The 12,786-nt window shown below is 36.9% G+C and overlaps 1 pseudogene; it reads left to right on the forward strand.

The window, feature by feature from the left end:
- Positions 1–10,464: 10,464 nt before the first annotated feature.
- Positions 10,465–10,869, forward strand: LOC122275616 (annotated as a pseudogene).
- The last annotated feature ends 1,917 nt before the right edge of the window (positions 10,870–12,786 follow it).

The raw sequence follows: 12,786 nt of genomic DNA on the forward strand, positions 1-12,786 counted from the left end.
CTTGCTAAACTTTTTGATCCTCCACTATGAAGAACCACCTGCTTCTTACGACACTCCTTGTTTTTATTACATTTGGACTGCAACATGTAAAATATTATGAGAATTATAATTAAAATAACTAGTTGGTTGACTTTATAAATCTATAATAGAAATACACGCATTGTTACCATATATTCTGGATCAAACCAGAGATTGGCCAACTCTGCTAGTTGCTCTAAGTCCACCATATCGGGACTTGCCCTTGCCACAACTTGTGCTGCAGAGGTGTCTTTTTCATTAAGTAGCTTTTTCTTCAATTCATGCTTATAGTCTTTCCATTTCTTTCCCAAGTGCTTTAGTATCCATTTTTTGAATACATCCAATTTGTCATCAGGAACTTTAAACTTGCCCTACAGTCAAAATAAATTTACACGAGTAACTAGCTTTCTAACAAAATTTTCAAAATATACCTATTTAAATAATAATAATAATATTTAAATATGAAAAATCATATATACCTTTATAAGACCCCACGCTTCCTCCTTTATGGTTTTAGGTACTGACTTCCAATCTTTGTAAATTATCGGAACCAACTTATTACTTCTCGCTATCAGACCACCAAACCTTACCACCTTTGAGTCTTGCTTTTTGATGGGCTGACCAAGATTGTTGAGCTCCATTTCAATTCTCTCCCCTTCTGGAAGATGCCAAATGTCATGAATAGAGTGCAATAATCTCTTTACTCGATCTCCATTACTATCTGCAAAAATAGATTTAGTTACAGTGTTAGTATTTCGTAAATCTGCAGTCATTGTGAAATAAATAATAAGTAAGAAAAACAAAAACATACCGACGATGATGAGAAAGCGATCTCCATTGTCAGAACACATATCGACATTTTCTGCTTCCGAACTAGGTGCTATTGGTACAGATGTGCATGGCTCGGTCTCTCTGCTCATCTCCATGTGTGTGGATAGTTGGCCTCCTATTTGGCTCGATGTGGAAGGTTGGGTCCCTTGCTGGTAAGATGGTAATGGTTGGGAAGGACAATCTATAGAAGGTTGGATCCCTTGCTGTGAAGATAATGATGGTTCTATAGGAGATTGGGTCCCTTGCTGTGAAGATAATGATGGTTGGGAAGGACAATCTATAGAAGGTGGTGACTCCACCATCCTATCAACGGAAAGGGGTGGCCCATCGACAGAGGGTAATGAATGGGCTGCCCTATCAGATTGTGGCTCACTATGGACAGCTTGTAGTCTTGTAGATTGTCTTCGCAACTGTGGTATGGACATCTTTGCCTTCTTTTTTGGACCCATTGTACCTATACAAAAACAAATTTACATATATGCAAATCAAACGAAATAATAATATTTAGAGCATGATAATAACATAATAATATATTTCTTACTCAACACTATTGGGGAGTTTCGATCGTCATTCCATCTATATCATTTCGTGTCCACACAACATCGTCAATACCGGGTTCAATAGCTTCATGGTTGGAAGTGTTAATACAATATTCGTTGACTAAATATTCATCCTCATCATCGTCAGTCACTTCCTCTTCACCAGTATCATACACGTCTCTTGGTTTTGTCTTAACAACCACAACCCAATTTGGGCATCTTTCATCTGCCACATAAAATACTTGAGATACTTGGGAGGATAAAACAAACGGATCATCAGTTATCTGACTACCAGTGTGTACTAAATGAGAAAAATTTACAAGAGTAAAGCCAAACTCGTCCACCTTCAAACCTCTACCCCAAGCAACGTCTGCCCAATCACATATGAATAACACATATCGGGACCCATCATAATACATAACCTCAATTATGCGTGTTAATTGGCCATACCAAGCAGGGCCATCTTGATCAGTACATACACTAACACCACAATTCTGAGTTTTCTTCCCATTTTCATAATTCCTAGTGCGAAATTTTGTGCCATTAATGACAAATCGCTTAAATTCTTTGGCAACTTGCATGGGACCTTTAGAATGCATTACGACTTTATGGCCCAATTCACTTCTTCCATTGTCATCCATTTTCATTACCTGAAAGGTTGGATTATTAGCATTGATTAAAATGACGAAAAAAAGCTACAAAGGCATAATAAAATTGGTCTTAGGTGTAATCCTTACATAGTCTTGGAACCAATTACAAAATTGGTCTTCGTGCCTCTTCTGTAATTCATCATTCGATAAATGATTCCCATCAACTGTATTCCGTATTATTTCCAAGTGCATCCTATATATGTTCACGACATCACAAATGTATGTTATAATTACACAATATGAATGAAACATAATTTGATTCGTACGTATTAAGCATTGCAACTCACATGCGGAATGGAGTGAAATCGTCAGAGTTGAAGAGAATATAGCGATGTGCTTGGGTCCACGATGTAAAATCGAGTCGGACGTCAATTACTTTCCCTTTAGAATCATCCAGGTTTCTAGACGGTCTATTGAAAACCGTTTGAGTGGATTCTAAATAACGAGAACAAAACGTCAATAATTCCTCCAACAAATACCCTTCAGCAATGGAACCTTCTGGTGCAGCTTTGTTACGCACATGAAACTTAAGTCGGTGTAGGTACCTACCACATAAATCATTAGATGACTTTTACTATTTTTTTTTTTTTAAAAAACAAATCTCATTCAACTGATATTTATGTGTTTTTAATTCACTAACTATAGCATACCTTTCAACGGGATACATCCATCGATAATGAACAGGTCCTCCAAGCTTACATTCTGCAACTAAATGTATAGTCAAGTGCACCATAACCGTGAAAAATGATGGCGGAAATATCATTTCTAATTGGCACAATATGTAAGGTATTCTAGATTCCAATCGGTCCAAATCTTCAAGCCGCAATGTTTTGGAACAAATTCCCCTGAAGAATCCAGATAGCTCGATTAATGGTTCTATTACCTTCTTAGATAATGACCCACGTAATGCAATTGGCAGGAGTTGTTGCATCAGTATGTGGCAATCATGACTCTTCATGCCCACTATAGTACGGTGTTGAAGCTTGACACAACGTGAAACATTTGAAGAATAACTGTCTGGTACTTTTACATTTTGTATAACCTTCAACAAGTCTTCTTTCTCTTTGTTACTCATTGTGAAAATAGCTGGAGGCAAATATGTCTTCTCTGTAGCTGTTATAACCGGATGAAGTTGTGGTCTCAAACCCATCTCTTGTAAGTCAAGGCGTGCCTTTATGCCATCCTTTGATTTTGTATCAATATTCAACAGTGTGCCGACAATGTTATCCACCACATTTTTTTCTATGTGCATCACATCAAGATTATGATGCAATAAATTATCTTTCCAGTAAGGCAAACTAAAGAAAATACTACGTTTCTTCCATGAGTGTTCCTTAACATTAGTCGACCCCACAACTCTTTTTCTTTTACGATCTGTTCTATCATTGCAATTTAAATCATCTAACTGTTCCAAAATTTCATTAGGTGTTGGCATAGTAGGTGAAGGATCAATTTCTCGTGTCCCATCAAATGTTTTTGCCATCATTCTCCACCTATGATCACTTGGCAAGAATCGTCTATGCCCCATATAGGAAAACTTTTTTCCATGTTTCAGCCATCTAGATCGTGTGTTACCCATACAACAAGGACATGCTAAACGACCTTTCGTACTCCACCTAGACAAATCACCATACGCAGAGAAATCATTTATCGTCCACATTAAAACCGCCCGCATTGTGAAGATCTCTTTGGAGCAAACATCATAGGTTGGTGCTCCAACCTCCCATAATTCCTTTAATTCTGATATTAGAGGCTCTAAGTATACATCTATATTCATTGAAGGTGATGATGGTCCCGGTATAATCAACGATAGCATGAAACTTGATCGTTTCATGCACATCCAAGGAGGTAAATTGTAAGGTACCAACATAACCGGCCAAGTACTATAGGAAATGCTCATGTTTCCAAAAGGATTAAAGCCATCTGCAGATAAACCAAGCCTAGCATTGCGGGGGTCAGACGCAAAATCATCATGTTGTGAATCAAACGTCTTCCAAGCCATGCCATCTGCTGGATGCCTTAGTACCCCATCATTATTGCGGCCTATAGCATGCCATTTCATTTGTGAAGAAGTCTTCGATGACATAAAAAGCCTTTGCAACCTTGTCTTTAACGGAAACCACCGTAATATTTTAGCTGGACTTCTTTTACCTTTTCTAGACCTATCATCCATAGACTCTTTTTGCTTCCATTTTGACGCTCCGCATACCACGCATGTTTCCAGATTCTCATTGTCCTTCCAAAATAACATACAACCATTGGGACATACTAAGATCTTCTCGTATCCAAGACCTAACTCATTCATGTACTTCTTCGCCTCGTACGTATTTTTAGGAAATGATGCTCCTGGTGGGAGCAACTCATTCACAAATTCAAGTAGTTCTGTGAATATGCTATTACTCAATCCACCCAAACACTTCATATTCCAGAGACGTACAATAGCACTAAACTTAGTATGTTTTGTGCACCCTTCATATAATGGTTCATCAGCATCTTTCAACATATTGTAAAATTTATTAACTCTTTCGCTAGAACCTTGTCGATTTTCATTTTGCACTCCAGCCTCTCCAGCATCCACACCTATTTCAGGCCCACCCTCCACTATTTCAGGATCAAACATGGGGAAAACATCATGTAACATGGTTGTCATCCCACCAGAGCCTTCATTTATTTGCTCATTATTATTTTGGGCATCAGTAGCATGGTAAGATGCCTCCCCTATTCTCTCCCCATGAGCATGCCAAATGGTGTAACCTTGAGAAATTCCATAGCTAATCAAATGATCATATACCATGTGGGGCATGAACATCTTACGTAATCCACATTTTCTACATGGGCAACAAATCGGCGAATCTGTATCACAATGCTCGCATGCAAACTTCAAAAAGTCATTGACACCATCGACATACTCTTGTGTATGTCGAGGTTTTTTCATCCAACTTCTATCCATAGCTTAACTATATAATAAATATGAAAACAAAATAGAATCAAAATGCAAGATCATCAATAATTTTAAACTTCGATTATAAATAGAATAAATTATAATACATGTTGAGATACGGATTGGGAGATGGTTTAATTAAACGATGGTGATGGTTTAAAGGCCTATAATAATTTCCTTCTAGAAGTAAGGTGTACTACATGGAGCCGACAACAAACAAATTAACAAGCACCAAAAGTTAACAATTTGAGAGACAAAGATTTCTCCCTCAACATGTATTAATGTTCTGCTGTATTAAGACAAGAATATTATAAACATAATTTCTTTGGATTTTTCAGTTGCTTTCTTTGGATTTGGAGTCTCTAATTAATCAAGGCATGGTGGGCTTATCACATAAGCAGAAATTAGTAGAGGAAGCTCTTATTCACTTATATGAAATTGCACTTGGTGGTGGGCGTTTTATATCTATGGTATTGCAAATGATGTTAAATCTATAAATCTCATTAAAGTGACAAACTTTCATCTTTACAATTCCAACATGAGCAAATGTTATTCATGTTGAAATTCGAAGTAAGATGCTTTCTCTCCTCTGCTCCCCAAACCCTCACATAAATAACCTTATAAGATGGTTAATCTTATGGTTGGCACTGGAGCAGTGTCTGTATACCAAACTCTGTTATTACCATTAGCAATGAAATAAGTCCCATTTTAAAAAGTGCCTTGTGGAACCCCCCATCTCCATAAATCAGACATTTTTTACAACTACACAACAAAGACAACAACTCATGTCCGAAAGAAAGCAGATTCATGAAACAAATACGAAAATCTAAAACTTAGAATATAGACATTATTGCTTTGTGCCCAATTGTGCTACGTCCTTGATCTAATCGCTAAAGCTAAAAAAAAGCCATTAAGGATTAAACCATTAGCATTAACACAAGAAGACAGGCCGCCCCGACAACCATTTGCTCTTACTCGTTCTATTCCTCTATTTTCATGGAAACCAAACAAAAGAAAATCTACCAATCATACTTAAATAACTATATCAGTGATAATAGTTTGTAGCTAGGGAACTTGTAAATAAAATGGGAAACCATCAACTGTGTTGAGAAACCATCAACTTCTAAATAAAAACGCAATAAATTTGGTACTGACCTGTACGTATATGGCGCCCTCTACTACAGCCTCTGTATTACCGTGTACCGTGGCTTTCGATATGCACAATATGGAGTGCTCTGTTTTGAACCTACAAAACAGAGCCTGTCTTCTATCAATTGATGGACACTGTGACAGAGAAATTGCACTTGGTTTGAGCGGGTTTCCGTGTGGGGACGTTGTTCTGTGGAGGATAAGATGTGATCAGGCCGGGCGATGTGAAGGGACGCTCTGTTGAGCCGTTGCTCTGTCGGAACGTAATGCACGAGAGAAGTGTATGTGTGGCGGCAACCCTAGCCATGTTAATTATGGGGAAGATCAAACGGCAAGATATTCCAGCGCTGGTGGTGGAAAAAAATAATAATCAACATGCAATAAATTAAATACCCGACATGGCTATAAATAATTATTGAGAAAATACTTTGATCATTGGAATGTGACGTTTATGGGTGCAGATCCTTGAAGATTTAAGTATGCGTGAGATAATTAACTATGGAATGTTAAATCTATTTAAGAATCTCTTTATTTTCTATAAGTAGAGCTTAGTTGACTTTATTATAAGGATTTATTTCCTGTCATTAGTTATTGGCTTAATTTAGTTTTAGACAAATAAATGGTTCTAGTAAATTTGAGTGAATTATATTTCATATATTAAGGTTTAGTGGTCAAGTTGTTTCAAGAAAGATTTCAATCGAACTACATTTTATTATTTAAAACTAGGAGTTAAGAGTTTCTTTAAGGTCTAGTGATCAAGTTCTATATATTTGTTGTCGAAGATCTTAAGCAATTTCTTAATCATTTGATTTTCAAGCATTAGCCTTGTACAAGCATTTTCATAAGTGATATAGTATTAGTATAGTGATTTATATAATAATTTATATATAGACTTAAATTATATTACTAATAGAATTAGAGTACGTATTAGTATAAGACCATAAAGTATAAATTGTAATTAATATACATTATATACTAATGTATATTAGTATTACTAATGTACTAATATAGTCATTAAAATGAATATATTGAGAATTTATTAATTAAGCGATAAAATGTTATTAATATATATATTATATTTGCTGTCGAAGATCTTAAGAAATTTCTTGATCATTCGATCTACAAGCGTTAGCCTTGTACTCTGGCTAGGCTGCCACAATTTGATTGGCATTATAGTATCGTGTTGAAAAGTTTGTGTTGGTAGTATGTTTATATCATTAATAGTTTAGTATTACTATATCACTATAATTAATAGTATCATAGTTGTTGAGGGAAAAATGAGCGTGTTGGCATATTCTTGTGAAAACCTGTGTAAAATAGTGTTGTAACAAGTGTTGTTGCGGAAGGCTTGAAGTGGGCTGGAAGTGTGCTCATTATTGGTCAAAAGAAACGACTTCGCTCGACCCTCGCTCAACAGAGCGCTCGAGCGAATTCAGGCAGATTCAACCGCTCGACCATTGCTCGACATACGGCTCGAGCGAACTCTGGCAGATTCAACCGCTCGACCATCGCTCGACATACGGCTCGAGCGAACTCAGGCAGATTCAACCGCTCGACCCTCGCTCGACACTGAGCTCAAGCGAACCCAGGCAGAGTGTGTCGCTCGACCCTCGCTCGACACTGAGCTCGAGCGAATTCAGACAGAGTCGACCGCTCGATACTCGCTCGACATGGCGCTCGAGCGAACTCAGGCAGATTTCGGCGCTCGACCTTCGCTCGACACTTCGCTCAAGCCAATGTTCCAGATCACTTACAATGTAGGGTTTTGAACGCCTCATTTGATGGGAACTATAAATAGAACATGTTAGCTTCTGTTCTATGTGTAGAGAATCAGAGCCAAAACCCTAAGGGCCTCCAAGAACATCTTAGAGCAATCTCTCCCCCATTTGATTGATTCTTTCTTAGAAAAACATTTCTCCACCACAACATACACAAAAATCAGCTTTTACTTGAGTCCATTGAAGTGGACATTTTTGTTGGCCGGAAGAGTCCGGAGCTGCCGTTGATGCAGAGATCGAGAGGTTCTCGTGGGAAGCTATAGGAAGGTCGGAGTTCCGACACTACATGCGTGTAGAGATCGAGTGGGTCACTCGTGGTGTTGCAAGCCAAGTTTAGCTACTACAAAGGTTTTGTGAGTGTTCTAAATTGGTTGTAACAAACTAAAGTTTCTATAGTGGATTTGAGGTGGTGTCTTACACCCGGAGTAGTTTTAGATTTTGAAGAGGTTCTTCAAATGAGTTTCCACTCCGTGAACAAAATCATGTGTTGATTATTTGTGTTATTTGTTTCATTTATTATCTGCTTGTTTGATTAATTTTCAAAAGGCCATAAAAATTAGACTACACCTATTCACCCCCCCTCTAGGTGTAGTGTTGTGTAGAACCACTGCTTTTTCAATAGTGATATAGTATTAGCACTACAAAGAATATGGCTTTTTGCATCGATTTTTTATATGTGGCAAAGAATTGGATGCAAATGTGTAGTAATTGCTTCGAGTTCCGGATGGATGCACATTAACAGCATGAGTTTTATAAAACCATGTGAGATGTTTTCACTCGACCCTCGCTCAACAGGGCGCTCGAGCGAACTCAGACAGAGTTGAACGCTCGACCCTCGCTCGACATGGCGCTCGAGCGAACTCAGACAGAGTTGAACGCTCGACACTCGCTCGACAGTACGCTCGAGCGAAATCAGACAGAGTTGAACGCTCGACACTGCGCTCGAGCTAATTTAGGCAGATTGGAATGCTCGACTTTCGCTCGACACTGAGCTCGAGCGAACTCAAGCAGAATGTCTAATATAAGCATAAAGTATATTACTTATAATGGTATTAGATTGTTAGTATAAGGCCCTAAAGTATAAATTGTAATTAATATACATTATATACTAATTAATATACATTAGTAACTAATATAATTATCAAGAAGAATATATTGAAAATTTATTAAACGATAAAATGTTATTAATATATATGTTATATTTAAAGCATATGATTAAATAAATATTCATGTTTAAGATTATAATAAATTAATAATTGTCTTATATATATTTTTTATATTAACATAAAATTATAATAACATTATCTTTTATATAACATAATTATATATATTATATAATATAATTTATAAAAAATATTATATTAACATCTCAATTATACATAAGATTGGAATATTTAGATCAAAGAGTAATAAGCAAGCATAATATTATAAGTTGGCGCCTTCAGCCCACCTCAAATATTCGTACATACCCACACATATAATTTCCCTCAAAATATGGTCAAAACAAAAACTAAGTTGGCGCCCTAAACGTTCCTCAAATTTTCATAAAATTTAAATTTCCCTCCCACGGCTTACACACTGCAGACGTTCCGCTTTCCAGCTTATAAGTACATCTTATTCCTTCTTTTTGCTTCTAGGGCTTCAGAGTATCAACCAACAATTTTACCATCACCACACACACGCCGTCAACCAAGGAGATGCAGCCCAATGTAGCCGAGTCCTCTCCTGCACAACGGAAGTCCCTCCAACCAACGCCACCACCTTCCGCACTTGGAAAGATGCATCGGAAGCCACAGAGATGCCAATTCAAGAACCAGCAACCACCTGCATATAAGTACCGAACCAGCCTCTGTTTTAAGCAAGAAGAACAGAGCATTATTCTCCAAACCGAGGGCCATGTCTTGCTGCAGTTGGGCCATGTGTTTCTGCATATAAGCATAAAAAATCTTCTTTGTTATTCTCATGGCATTGTTTCTGTGTATGCTTTCTCTATTTCAAAAGCTATGGAACATTTTAAAAAATTTAACCGTTTTAACTTACAGAGAGCAATGAGTATTACTCCATCCATGGCACATCAAGTGATACAGGTACCAGGTTGCCATATTTCTATTAGTCTATGCATCTTGATCTAGTTCTAGATAGCGAGTTCATTTCCATCAACACTTTTTTTTTTTTTTTTAAAGATTTTTTTTTTTTTTTTTTTTTTTTTTTCCGTTTGGACCTAGATTCACTGCTAACAAATGTCTCCGTAGTGACTTTTCAGGTTCTTAGATCTGGGATATATTACGAATATGTGGTGGCTCCATATAAGGCTGGTGCACGGTTGGCATATCTGTGCAGACTTGAAGCTGAAAAGGGTGGTATCATTTCTGTGATTACCAAATATAGTGATCTAATAGCATATGGTTTCCAAGCTGTAAGAACTACCCATAAATTTTTTGACATTATGCAGATGGAGGTCTACTGCGCGTTTCCTGAAAACATTAGTGAATATGGTGTTTTAAGCAATGTGCACAGATTGGTAAGGGTTTGAAGAAGTAGTTTACACAGAAGCCAAGATGTAGAACGAAGAGGGGCTTATTACCGAGCTTTACATTCCTAGGAAATGCATATTTACAAACAGGTTGATTACTTCAAAGGACCATGCTTCCGTTCAGATCAACGTCGGGCATTTGGATGAGAATGGCGTGTACAACGGCCATTTCTCCACCTTTGTTCTCTGTGGATTTGTTCGAGCTCAGGGAGATGTTGACAGTGGGCTTGATCGCCTTTGGCAGAAAAAGAAAGTTGAAGTTCGTCAACAGTAGAGTAATGGAGAGAGAATCTAGTTCATTATCGTGTTTGAAATACTGTTCTTAGGTCGATGCAATGTGGTCTAAGGATTTTGACTCCTTTCATTAGTTTTATGAATATTGAAATTACTTTATGATCTTTCACGTGTGGCTGTTTGAATTGTGGATATGGCATAAAATCTAATATACCTTTTACAAAAAAAAAAAAAAAAAAAAAAAAAGCAATGTGCACATTGTACTAATTTTTAAATACTGTTAATTAATGCAATGCGGCTGTAACGTATTCGTAATGGCGTTTATATTGATGTCGTTAATTTAAAAAATATGTCGGCAATGAATTAGTGGCAGCGTTTAAAAACTTCATAGTGGCGTTTAGATAAACGCCGTTAATAAATTCAATATGCTGTCAATGTACTATTAGTGACATTTAAATAAATGCCACTAATTTATATGATGCGTTGGCAACGTAATGGGGCGGCGTTTAAATAAATGTCATTAATAAATTCGCCAAATTACTAGTAGCGGCATTTATCGTAACGCTGCTATTTTAAAAAAGTGGTGGCGATCATATAAACGCCGTTAACAAATTTAATGTGCCACTGCCAATGTACTATTAGTGGCATTTAAATAAATGCCAGTAATTTATATGACGCGTTGGCAACGTAATGGGGCGGCGTTTAAATAAATGCCGTTAATAAATTCGCCAAATTACTAGTAGCGGCATTTATCGTAACGCTACTATTTTAAAAAGTGGTGGCGGTCATATAAACGCCGTTAACAAATTCAATGTGCCGCCGCTAATGTACTATTAGTGGCATTTAAATAAATGCCGCCAAAGTTGCATGCTGCGTCGGTAATGTAGTAGCAGCGGCGTTTAAGGTAACGCCGCTAGTATATGCTAGGGATGGCAACGATAAATTGGCGGCGTTTCCAGAAACGCTGTTAATGTGGGTATTGTGGTGGCGTTTCAAAAAATGACGCTAAATTGATACAAACGCCACTAATGGGATTTACAAATACTGGCGTTTGCGCAAACGCTGGAACAATGAAAATAGCGACCCTCCAGTACCGGCGGACGGTTATGCCGTTAGAAAAACGCCGCGAATTAAGTAGCGGCGTTTTTTGGGATAGTTGCCGGCGTATAACCAACGCCGCCAATTTAGCCTTTTTTTGTAGTGAATGGACATGTAGTGAATGAAGGATACACTATAGAAAAATTTTTTTTGAGTTATTGGATAAGGCGTCTATCATTGAGCAAAGTCTTCAAAGGAGTACTGATATTTATAATACCCAAAAGAAAATACTAGCATCAAAAGAAACCAATTGTAGTGAAAATCAAGGTCAATGGAAGAAAAATAAGTCGACTAAAGACACAAGGACGAAGATGGTACATGAGAAAATTTTTCCAGATAGTCAAGATAATGGATGTGCAAAGTGTGGAAAGAATCATAGTGGTGAATGTAGAGCTTGAAAATGTGTATTTTTTAAGTGTGACAAGAAAGAACATTTTGCTAAAGAATGTCGCTCAGGCTAAGGAAGTAATTCTACTTCAGTGAACGATCAAAGGAAAATGGCTCCTGCACAGGTGTACGCACTCACCGCTGAAGAAACTTATACCCAAGAATAGTGTTGGACCATTGCAATGAAGAAATTGGGATTTCAATATTAAAAAAAAAACAAAGGATCTCTTTTATAGAACTTCAAATTTTTGGAGAACATATGGAGTTTTGTCATGGCTATTTTTCTTTATGAAAGAAATCTTGGTTGCATTTTGGAATGATAGCAAATCTTATGAGTAATGTTATACACCATACTCTCATCCTACTTTCATCTTATTAAATAAGATGTGACACATTCATCACCATTAGATAATAAAAGAAGTATGCAATAAATTATCATTCAATGATGATAAATATGCCACATCTTACTTAATAGGATAAAAGTGAGACAATAATATGGTGTATAAAATTTTTCAAATCTTATTTCTTGTTAATTATTTTGAAATAATATATGATTTTGGTCATAACATTTTCTATTCAGATGGCACCTCCGCAATTTGAAAAGGAAAATGGAGAATGAGATTCTCAA

Source organism: Carya illinoinensis, chromosome 9 (assembly GCF_018687715.1).
Source record: "Carya illinoinensis cultivar Pawnee chromosome 9, C.illinoinensisPawnee_v1, whole genome shotgun sequence".
NCBI lineage: Eukaryota > Viridiplantae > Streptophyta > Magnoliopsida > Fagales > Juglandaceae > Carya > Carya illinoinensis.